We start from the raw sequence: 12,703 nt of genomic DNA, 5'->3' as shown, positions 1-12,703 counted from the left end.
TTTTTAAAATTTTAATACGTTTTTCGGATTTTCAATTGATATTGAAATCAGTTTTGCACAGTCATCAAAAGTTGGCTTAAGAATAGCATAAGACGAAAAAAGCAGATGTGCTCTCCAGTCGAGCTCAAGTACCGTTTGAAAGAAGTTCAGTGCGTGCTAACCACAAAGAGTTGAGAAAAGTAGAGACAGGCAGAAAAAGTTAAACAAATAACAATTCTAATATATTTGTTTCAGGCTAGTATACCAGAAATGATTGTTGTAGAACTCGAATCACATCCTTTACATATTGGTCAGAGAAATAGTCATGAAACCCTTTGGTCTATTTTCAGACTTCCCTGAGCAGAAAAAAATTAGAAGTTTTTCTCAATTTCCGAACTCCGATTTCGCCGGTATTGAAATAAAAGCAGAAAACATCAAGGGTGCGAGCTTCATTATAAAAGAAGAAAAGCAGAGGAAATATGAAAGTTAACCTGTTGAGATTGAGATGTTATATTAATTTTCCTAGCTGGTTATTTTGTTCAATAGATCTTCATTGCTGAAGATGAAGCTATCTATAAATTTGTTTCTTCTTTTTTTGCGGCTGTTTGAAAATTTTCTGAAAAAACTAATCGTTTTTCCAAAACTAAAGATGTAACTGAGCAGTTTTCTTATTCTTATATGCGAGTCGGGACATTTGTGTCCCAGACATTTATGTCCCGCCAAAAACAGTCCAAAATGCAAAAAGTGTCTAAGACATTTGGTTCCCAGACAAAATTTTCCCAAAATTGTCTGGGCTGTTGCCACACTAGTTAATGACAGGATTAATTTGATAAGCTCTCAATAGGAAGGATTAAATCGATGAGGCCACGCAACTGAGCAATTAGACCAGAAATTACTTTGCGCAGCATATCAGAGACAAAATTAAGACAGGACTCAACTCATTTACACATACCTACACAATTATCGCTTGATCGATAGTGCTGCCAAACGTAGACACGAGAGATCATAATTTCATTGTTATTGATCTCGAGTTCGTGTTGACAATGGAAACTCTTGTGACAAATAAAAACAACGGAATGCTAGTTTATGATGCATACGCATACTTCAAACATCGGATTCTAACAGACACCTCAATTTCGCACCCATTATTTCCCAAACTCATAGAAAAATTTCAACACGAACAGAAAAACGCTGAAATCTTGATCGAAAAAATGTGTGCCGGGAAAAGAGTGTCACGTTATAAAAAACCTCTTTATGTCAAACTTGACAAAAACCTTTCCGAATTAGTTGCGGCCTACGACCCAAGTAAACTTTTAGTTTCCTAAAAGGGTGCAGCAACAACATCAAACTATATTTCAAAGTCAATTTATTTTCCAAAGTTGATATTGCGAAACAATAATTTTTAATAAATTTTTCTAAGTTGAACTTTTTCTCAGAATATTTCAAAATTGAGCTAGACCCGTTTTGATAATGGCAAAATGATCAATGTAATCAAGCTTTTCCCATCCTCTTCCCTTTTGGCTCAATCAAGTCAACCCATTTCAACTTTTCCCTAGCTTATCCAATTTTGGGTTTTTTAATTTCAAATATTGACTAAATTACGAAAGGTTTTTGCGGACCCGAGATTTGAACTTCAGACCTTTTCACCTTTTGACCTTGAAACTTATGACTTCATCGCACGGCCAAATGCGCTTTAAAATTTCAAATTGTTCTTGAAAGTTTTGTCTCATTTCAACTGTTCTATGGCTAATTGATACGCATAGAATCTAATTAAAGTACAATCAAACAACCTCAAAAGAACAAAGCATTAAAGATCACAAGGTCAATTCAAAAAAAATTCGCAAAACAGTTTCGAACAATTTTGTCTGGGACTTAAATGTCTGGTACAATTTTTATAATTTCAGACTGTTTTGTCAAGGACACAAATGTCTATGCACCCTTATATGCAGTAATTTTTTTGTTTCGTATTTTGCACTGTCATTTAAAAAAATGAGTTCACTGTTTGTTGTGATATGCATCTTGAGTCTTCTTTAGTTATTACGTTGCGTAAAGTGTCTACTGGGCCTTTTAGAATTTTTTTCTATTGTTTTAAAAACTTCATAAACATGAAGTTCAGTAGATGGATACAATTTGTGAGCTTCCTGTGCTGATCTTTTTGAGTCTAAATTACGTTTAAAAAACTATTATGCATAGTTTACTGAGATCATTATCCAGTTGTTTCATATACTTTTGTTTCAAATACCATACATTAAAACTCCATAATGAATAGCAATTTGCACAACATGTCTCAGCTGTTTCTTGCTTAAAACTTTTCTTATTCAATAGCAATCAATCGGAAAAAGTAATCCATTTTTTCCTGAGAATAGAAACATTTTGTCAAAATAAATTCATTTAAAGTAAAAAAAATCAAATCATTGTCTACTGCTATTCCTAAGTACCTAAATTAATTTCCGTTTCCAATGTCACTTGATTCATTCTCGCTTCGAAAAAACTGAATACTTTCTTTTTTGAAATTCATTGTTTTGTTATTAACTAAGATACGTGATTCATTCTCGCTTCGAAAAAACTGTATACTTTCTTTTTTGAAATTCATTGTTTTATTATTAACTAAGATACGTAAATTGTGTCCTGTTGTAGGACGTAAAAAGATGAAACCACTCAATCCATAAGAGCAACAGTTTTCCAGAAGTTGTACCTAATTGACCGTGTCGAAGGCTTTTTAAGATCAAGAAAAGTACTCTGCATTGATTTTTGATTGTCCCGCTCAAGTTAGATTGTTTAAAAAACTACCAAAAATTATGAAAAATTAACGAAAAAAATCATAAATTTATAAAATGAGAGGTTTTGTCTGATTTTTTTTTTGCCAAATCTGTATCAGGATTAACAAAAAAAACAAACATTGCGAGGCCAAACTGTGCTTTTTGCGAAATGTAAGCGGATTCCGCAACAAGGACGCTCCCTTTGTTCTTTTTTTGTTCTTTCAATTTCTTTGATCGTTCCGACAAAAATTTAACTTGTTTAAAGAATTGTCTCTGGAATCCGGGAACATACAGACACAAAATTGAGCGCCTATCCAGAGCACAGTTTGGCCTCGTATTGGAAAAAAATTCTTCGAATTTTTTTTCGATCTAAAAAACAGAAATTTCAGACCTGAAAAAACCTCAAGTAGTCTATGCCAAATGCATCCAAGCGTTACTTTTAGATATCATAGTCTATTTCAGATCTAGAATTGAATGTGAAAACCAATGCTTCACTGGATATCTATTTGTACACGACGTCGGCTGTGACTGTTTCAGCGTAACTGGTGGATTTCCTCTTCAACATCTGAATTTATGTACTTCTTTCAAAAAATTCTGGTTCCGGCAGTTTGGCACATAAAAAAGTACTCTAAATGAAATGAAATCAAGCCGATGTGTGTTGGAATTACCTGAAAAAGCTCAAAGTTCTATTTGAAGTCCCTCCGAGGCAGTACAATAGCACAGATAAAAAAAATAGTTCAAGATTGTCGAAAATTTGAACAAACTGAACATATTAAGTGCGGCAATCCTAAATTAAATGGCGAATGTTTACAGTCTCATGTGACACTTTAAGATTTGGAGCAAGAAACTTTGGAATTTAGGCTTTTTGGCGTTAAATTAAAAGTTAAATTTGCAAGTCCAGACAATTTGGCGCCAAAACTGGAGTGATTTTGGAGCTATTCTCATGCGCGAAAAAAAATGGGCGAAAAACTTGTGAGCAAAAGACAGAAAACAAAATTAGCCGAAAATAGATTTTTTAAAAAATCAATTGCCATTCAATCAAAAAAAAATAAATTAAGCGATATTTTGCATCTTTTTGTAACGAAACCCTTGAAATAAAAAAACTTGTTCCAATTCGGCATTTGGTCCTTCGTATTTGAGGGATTGCACCGAGTGATTTTCTTTGTTAATTAGCGTCAATAATTTCCCGCTCTTTCGAAAATGCGTTTAAACCGGGCGATACAACAGTGCCGAAAAGTAAAATGCTGTTTAACAGTGCCGGAAATTATTTTGAATACTGTTTTTTCTATCCCTAAGTCACTGAGAAAAACATTAATTCAAATAGACGGAAGTTTAAAAGCCAAAAATGTCCATTTTTTAATTGATGCCGCTTGTTAAACAAACGAATTTTTTCCAAGTGCGTTGTTATAAATTTTTCTGAACAAACAATTAATTCAGCGAATTGTGAATTTTTGTTCTCGGTTTCGCTTCAAAACAAAATAGCAGAGCATTCATGCAAAACTGCCATCAATTTGCAAACAGAACTCAAACTTTTGAAATATCCTCAAATTTTGGAACTGTTGAAATTATTTTTAGTTTCGTTACTGTTGTACTTCGGCACTGTTGAACGCCCCGTCCCTCTCGTATGAAGTCCAATCGACCTGTTGCCTTCTTTTACAGAGCTCAACCATTAAATCCAATCGAATAAGTTATCCAATTGAAAACTATTATATTTCATCCAAGTCAACTTTATCGAAAATCGAAACCAACATAAAGAACGATAGCCATAGTTAGTGATCATGTAACAGTTAATCAAAAAATCCGAACCAAGAGTTTAGAAATGCTAAACATTTTTGTTTATTAAAAAGCAGCCATTGACACTTCAAAATCTTGGGGCTGTTTTTGGTTATAACCCTCTTTTTTGTAAGAGTTTGAATGAAAGAAACGACAAAAAAACACAGATAAAATAATCTATAAGAGACTAAATTAGATACAAGACTATTCGTATCAGGGCGAAGCCTTGAATGTTCCGACTGCAATTTAAGGTCTACGGAGCAGTAATAACGTGAAAATTTTAAATGTTATAAAACAAAATTAAAAAAAATTAAAAAAAATTGAAATTTTTTGTGAAAACATCCTTCACACGTCATATTAAGTACAAAATGATAGATTTTGCTCCCATTATCAAATCAATTGAAGCATATAAGCTTCCTTGAGCCAATTTGGAACGATTACTAAGACGGATTAAATCTCGCTTACGCGTTAATAGCGCGAAATATATCGCGAGTTAATTGTCCCAAATTGGCCAAACTGGCAATTTTTAAACCCCCACAACTTCACGAAATGATTACAGGTGAAATAAATTTTCAAATTTAATCTCAGGACAATAGCCTACGAACGATAATAAAAAATTCCGTCAAAAATGGCAAGTTAAAAGCCAAAATTTGTCAGAAGAAACAAAAAATCCACCCGAGCTCAAATATTCCGATAATTTCGTTACGAAAGTCGGAACAAAAATTTATCTATTTCGACCTGGCACATATTGATAGCCAGCACTGCTTATTAAAATCAATCCCAATTTACCACAAAAATGTTGATTTCGTTTTTACATCTAAGGGGGGTTGATTAAACGAAAAGACCCAAAATGTGCTTATTGATATTTTGGGAAGAATAGCTCAACCAGAAAAGAAATAAATGAAAAGACGGGGGGATGAACGAAAAGACCCAACATGAGCATGTTGATAATTTGGAAAGAATAGCCCAACTAGTAAAGAAATAATTTGTATTCGATAAAAATTTGAACAGCCTTTTTTCACAGTGCTGATTTAAATTATCCGGACGAAAAGCACAAAACTTTAAATTTAAAACGAGTTGTTCTCAAATTGAGTTGGTGATAGACAAAAAAGGATGGAAACAAAAACTGCTTAGATTTTTAGCAAAACGAAAATGGTGTACTTATTTTTAGGAATTTTTGCTCAAAGTTTTACCCAAAAAAGGTTTAGTTTTTGTTTTTTAGAGCAATCAGAAGATACTGTTGCAAGTAGTGAGTCAAATATGGGCAAGTTACATCAAAGTAATCTTCTTATAGAGCCACACAAATTTGAAAAGAGTATAGTCTCTATAAAGAGAAAACGTAAGATTTTATTTTTGTTTGATTGACAAAAATATCAATTTCACTACCCAAAGTACCAAGTTTGTGATAATAACCGTTTAAAAATTTTTTGTTTAGACATAAAAAGTTATTACCAATCTTTAATTACCTAATTGACTCAGTATTTTCAGCTTAGTTTTTGATTGACTAAAAAAGCCAGATAAATCTTTCTTTAGGGTAAAATTTTGGGCCCGATTTTCAAAACATTAATTACCCCATAATAGTTCTGCTAAAAAGTAAGCAAGTTTTGTTTTCAGCACAGTTTTTGCAATAAATGAAACAGTACAAATTGAAGCACAGTATTTCACGACCATAATCTTGAAAAACAAAATAAAAAGAATCTTTTATGTCGTTTTTTCTAGCAGTTTGAAAATAAAGTTGACCAAAAGCCTGAAGCTTAGACATAGTCGGACTGTTACTGATATTAGCGAAATGAACAACGCCTTTATTTCAAAAACGACTGGAAAAACAAGAAAATTGTACAAATTTTAAAAATGTTTCCAAAACTAAAAAAAAATTTTTATGTTTTTTTTTATTTGCAAAACGCCTTGAAAAAGTTCAATAACTAAACTAACAAGAGTCAATTTAAATTTTCAGGGCTTGAGTAGTTTTTTATCGTCTTATCTTTTTTCTATGAAAAGCCTATTTTATTCCCGCTCGCTTGCTTCATTTGCTCAAAATTATACTACAAGTCAAATACTTCGCACGATCATTCTCTTTTTTGAAATTTTTTATTGCTGTTCAAATCACGATTGAACGGGCGTCAATTTGATATATCATTCAAATATGTCCAATAATAGTTTGCTTTACCTGATTTGCGTGGCAAACAAATAGAAAAAAATCAACACACCTGTTTACAAAGTTCCTTCACATTTTCAATGGTTTTCAATGATAAAAAAAAAACAATTTTTATTTGTAATAAGTATTGAGAAAACCGTGTTAGGTTTAAACAGTGGTGGGTTTGTGAACTTTTCGAGACCCACGCAGTTTAAGGAATATATCCCCGAGAGAAATTTTTTTGAAGATAAGTCTGCATGAAAAAATTCATCCGGCAAAAGTACGAACTATGCGTTCGTCTAAAGTAGGAAAAGAATCCGTACTCAATTGGCGTTCTGAAACTCACGCAACAAAACTAATAAGCTCGCTGGCATTCGAGTGTTGAATACTGATTAACAGTAGAAAGCATTTTTACTCTGGAATTGTGGAGGGTTGTCCCCCCATGTGGTATGACACCATTGTCCCCATGTGTTAATGACACTATTGTCATCATGATTTGAGCCCTGTGCCTCCATTAAAATTCCAAAATTGTGTTGGCATATAAATGTTTGGGTACATTTTGTGAAGTACCAAGTATTCCAAATCTTCGATCTAATACCATCTGCTATGTTTAATGCGCGATATACCTTGTCTCAAAATCACCTAACTTACTAGTAACAGTATGTCAAACTTATCAATACACCACTCTCTCAAAAAAAAACGTATGAGGTTTTCACAAAAAAATTGTTGAACTTGTTTTCTTCATGTTTTGGTGTACAATTTTGGGCACGATTTTCGCGAAATAATACCTCATATTACTCCTATTATAATTTTAAGCAAGTTTCGTCTTTATCAGTTTTTTGAGACCGAGCCAAATTTTAGAAAAACGCGTTTTTGATTTTAATAATTGTGCATTTTATCCGGGTAATTTAAATCAGCATTGTTTATACGTCAACTGAAACAGAGAAAAAAAAGTAACCAATTTTGTGAAAGGTGGTTGCTGTGCGCAAGTAGCACAGAACGTTTTGACCATACTCCTGCTTGCTCGCTTTATTTGCTCGAAATTAGACTGAAAATCAAAATCTTCAAAGCGGTTTTTTTCTTGTCTTTGATTTTTTATGGCGTTCGAACCACAATTGAAAACGCCCCAATATTGTATATCACTCCACAATGGTGATCGAGTCTTATAGGAATGTATCCAAATTTTTGTATTGCACACGAGCTCTCTGCATGATCTGTGCTAATGTTCTCCATCCTCGACTCTAGACTCCCGATTTGGCCGCTTACCTTCTCGTAGCGTTTTTTTCATCCATATCTTTTTTGACTTTTCTCTCTCTTCTTTGTTAGTCTCTTCCAGCTTCTCCAGTAGTTGTGTCATCCCCTCATTTGCTGCTCTTGCTACAATCTGTTTATTAGTTAGTCCTTTGTTGTTTTTGTTGTACCTTATTTCTCTTTTCAACTCTTCTCTGTCTTAAGAATTAAGTCCGCCAAATGAACTGTTTTCTGGTGGCCGGATCATCCAGTGATTATGAGATGCGCGGCTTGCTGTCCTTCCATTTTGTTTGTGCTATCTTCGTGAGGTTCCGTTTTGTCTGCTGTTATAGTCGCTTCCTTCCTTTGCTTTATTCGTCATGGTGACTACTGTCTTGAAGCTTCCTTTCATTTTCTTCAAGGTCTTTTGTTGGTTTGAGAGTAATCTTTCATTTTTTCTAGTGTGTTGCCGTTCATTTGGATGTCAACATTTATCGCGGAAATGCTTAATGTTTTTGTATCTGGCATCGGTGTCGACTCTTTTACTTTGTTACCATCCTCGTTCATACTGTGTTCCAGTGTCTAAAAGTCGATCTCTTGCATTGGAGCCTCCGTTCCTTCTTGTTCAAGAATATCTCCAGTAATCTCTTTTTCCTCGTTCTTGATCGTTTCCTTGGTCCTCATAGTCATCACCATGCTTACTGAAACGTTCAAGTTTTTTAATTTAGTTGTCTGTGTTGCTGGTATGTTTTGTCGAGTCAGGATGAACGATTTTATTGTTGAATCACTTAAATTTGTTTTTTTTCAACTAATGAAACTTTAGTCTTCTTCTTTCTATCCAATCGTCAAGTCACAAGTTTTTTTCTACTAACTTTGTATCCCTGTTCAAATATTTATACCGATCAGTTTTAGTGACCTATGTACACTTACAACTCTTATTTAAGTTTAATTTATCAGATACTTGACTCTCTTTTAGGGAGTAAGTCAATGATATCTGTGTCTTCGTCGACCAGGTATTGAATATTTTAAATTTGGTTTCATGTTAACTTCAACTATATTGTTCAATTCAAAAAATCTCAACGGCTTTGAAGCTAAAAAATGAACCTTGGTGCAGTTATATAAACTTCCAAGAACTCGAGACCGAAGCCGTTGGGCAATTGGTTTAAGTTACCAAAATTCAAGACCAATAACGTTAGGCAGTTGTTTTATTTTTCTCAGGACCAAAAGTATTGGACAGTTGTTTAGTTTCCCAAAACAACGAGTGTTGGGCATTAGTTGAAACTTCTCATGACCCGACTCCAAAGCCGTTTGGCAGTTGTTTGCACTTCCCAATGTTCCAGATTGCAACCGCTGGGATATGTTTGAACTTCACGACGCTCAAGACCGAAAACGTTGGGCAGTTATTTGGACTTCGCAAGACTCAAAACCAAAGCCGTTGGGCAGTTATGTTAACTTCCCAAGATTCAAGACAGAAACCGTTGGGCAGTAGTTTGAACTACTCAAGTCCAAATGTGTTGGGCAATTGTTTGAATTTCCCGAGAGCACGAGCGTTTAGCAGTTGGTTGAACTACCCAAGACTCAAGACCGAAACAGTTGGGCAGCTGTTTGAACTTCCATGTCTCAAGACTGAAACCGTTGGACAGTAGTTCAAACTTCCCAATACCGAAAGTGTTGGGCAGTTCTTTGAACTTCCCAAGGCTCAAGACCCAAACCGATTGGCAGTTGTTTGGACTTCCCAAGGCTTAAGACAAAAGCCGTTGGCCAGTTGTTTGAGTTTGTCAAAACTCATGACCCAAACCGATGGGCAGATGTTTGGACTTCTCAAGGCTCAAGACCGAAGCCGTTGGGCAATTGTGTGAACTTCCCGAGACTCAAGTAGAATACATCTTGAATAGTTTTACCGTGTTTCCCAGCAGTCAAATAAATTGATCTCGGACAGTTGTTCAAACCCTTTATCTTCAAAATCTTCATGAAAAGTTCCAATTGTCGGTTTACTTTTTGCAGGCAGTGTATAAAAGGAGGTTTGGTTAAGAACCGAACAGTTATATATTCTAAATTAAAGATCATTCTCTGTCTAAAATTGTCAAGTCTAGAAAACTTGTCTAGTACCGAGGTGATACGCGTTTTTTCAACATGTGTAATGAATAATAAAAACTGACCTCGTCAAAACATACACATGTTTAAAAAAATTTGGCCCTCTAGCTCGATCCAGCAACCCTTTTTTCCCGTCGCTCGAGCTGTTTTATTTTATCTCCAGCAGTTTTTTTGCGTTGTCACTCTCGTTGGCGACTTTGATACTGTATGATATAATTTATCTAAGTCGACGATGTCGATTGTTAAATTATCATAATATGACCCTGTTTTTACAATTTCAAACACCATCCCCTTTAGTATAAACCTCACCCTTAGAATGACCAACCCCTCGGTTAAGTTAAAATCCTTCAATAGGCGCAAAAATGCTCAAGCGAAACCCCGTAGAATCTGTTTCCAAGCTCTGCTCAAGTAAATGCGTTTCTAAGGTCGGAGCTGATACTAATCACTTTTATACTTATTGCCTTGTGTATAAAAAAAATGTTAATGATATTCGGTTGACTCTTGAAACGCACTCTGGTATTTTCTCCTCCAGTCCTTGACTCCCATTCTATCCAGCTCCTATGATATCCTCTCACTGTCTGTTTGATAGACTCCCCAGTTCAGCTTCCCAGTTGTTATTTGAAGTTTCAAGGCTATCTGAAAACCCTTTCAACGCCCTTTCCGTTGGGCGTCTGATTAGATCAATTACTATATTCAAAACTATCAATCTATTTGTGAAGTTTGTAAAAATGCATTATAGTTTATTACAGAGGTCGGATGGATCCACCCAATCTGGTTTTCAATATCACTGTCCTTTTGTTTTCTTTTTTAAATTTTTCTGGGATTTTTATAGGTCTTTCCTGTTTTTTTTTGTTTCATTCTCCTGCCTTTTTTCTACTTTTTGTATATCCGATGGTCCTCTCAAGTCGGTTAGCTAAGCCTGGTATCCGAAGGCGCGCCCCAGAAAATTTTCCTTGCAATTTCTTAAAAAGCTATCACGGCACGACCTGGAGGTGGACACCTTCCATTTGAACCGTATCACTGGTAATCTTGAATGGGCATGTAGCCTTGAGTTGTGTCAAGTGGTTTTGATAACAAACATGAGCGTCATTAAACGCTCAAGAGCGCCATAATACTATGTAACAGTCGTTCACTCACTTCATTTGTGGGTTCAGAAAACTAGGCCCTTTAATCTTTGGATCAAGTGTCAGGGACACTACTTTTTGTGATTTTCTACCTCAATCTGTTAGAGCCGATTCGGGGTTCGCTTGTGACATCGAACTTGAGAATCGTTACAGTTTAAAAGCTATTACCAATTTAACCCCATACTCTAGATAAAAATTGACAAGCTTCCGTGGCTAGGTCTCTAAAAACATAAAACACGCGAACGTCGTTGAAAACAGGGTTGGGACCTTAGATAAAACCAAAAGCTTTTCTTGGACAGTATACATTTGATCTATTTAAGATGAATCAACGTAAAATTTGCCTCAATTAATTATAAACAGATGAAAGGTACTCAAGTATTTAATTTCTGCTACTCACATTGAGACAACAACTCTTGAACTAGTCCCAACGACGATCAAGTAAAGTAAAATAGTTCTAGAAATTTCAAGTAAGCGTTACTAGTAAAATTCAAGTATTTTTAATATTTTGCTCGGTTTGATTTTGAACCATTATGTCACTTCAATGGGCGAATTTCCCAGTCCAGGTTCTTCTTAATATAGTACGACGAGAATATAAAAGGCAATGTCTGTGCAACTATTAAGTAGGAAGTAAACAATTCAAACTTCAAAACCTGATATCTCTATACAAAAAACCTTGAAGTAGAAACAAAAGTTACACTTTGTATTATAAATGTTGATGGTTAGATTCGTTTATTATTGTCTACTGGGTAGGGGGATTCAAAGTTTTTTTCTGATAACCTGGGGTTTCCTCATTTTCCTCTTTTATATCGCTAATATTTGCTGACCAAGGTTAGGGATCTTTTCAGCTCTGTTTCCTTATGCTTGTCATATAATCTTGACAATTGTATTTGACGAAAATCACCCAGCTGACATTTTGTTTGCCTTAGTGTCATTAACGTTAATGAACGATGTCAGTTCTCAGGCATTTTGAATTCCCAAATAAACTCTGGTTTTAATATTGACTTTTCCTTGTAAACACTTCCAATTCTTTACACTACTCCTCTCCTTGAAAAGGAGTGTTTCAACTAACGACTGTGCTGCATACAGTTTATAGCAACATCAGTGATAACCACCTTCAGTTATGCTTGATATATTTATCTATACAACTGTTACGAGTTTCATACAATCTCATTATTGCGAGTTTCACCTAATAGGATTCACTGAGTGGATAGAAAGTAGGCATAAGTTTGGAATGCTGATGCAGGTATGTTGCATTATCCAACCACTTGCTTTTTAATACCCTGTAACGGAATATGACGCCTAATACTTGCAATACTTTAATCTTACTTCTGATGCTACAAGCTTAAATCACTAATTTCTCGCTTTTTAGCGGTTAAGGTTTTCTTTTGATTTGTGTGCAATTGCTATTCTTACTGAGATCCTATTCCAGTCTTAATTTGATTTCAAAATCATATGCTATTGAAATTTTACCAGTCAGTTTTCCTAGGTATTGTAGAAATTTCACCAAATAACGCATCCTTGTTGTCCAGGATGATGATACGTATTTTTTTCACAATTAATTTACGTAAGAAAAACAATCTCACAAAAGTTCATGTCTTAATCTTGACTTT

At 34.7% G+C, this 12,703-nt stretch overlaps 1 protein-coding gene across 2 annotated transcripts in view; it reads left to right on the top strand.

Moving 5' to 3' along the window:
• LOC134854554 (uncharacterized) overlaps nucleotides 1–12,703 on the top strand; it is a 245,060-nt gene that overhangs the window by 131,425 nt on the left and 100,932 nt on the right. The window lies entirely within an intron of this gene.

This window comes from Symsagittifera roscoffensis, chromosome 9 (genome assembly GCF_963678635.1).
Source record: "Symsagittifera roscoffensis chromosome 9, txSymRosc1.1, whole genome shotgun sequence".
NCBI lineage: Eukaryota > Metazoa > Xenacoelomorpha > Acoela > Convolutidae > Symsagittifera > Symsagittifera roscoffensis.
Note: the sequence above shows the minus strand (reverse complement) of the source record. Positions and strands in the feature narration are given on the sequence as shown.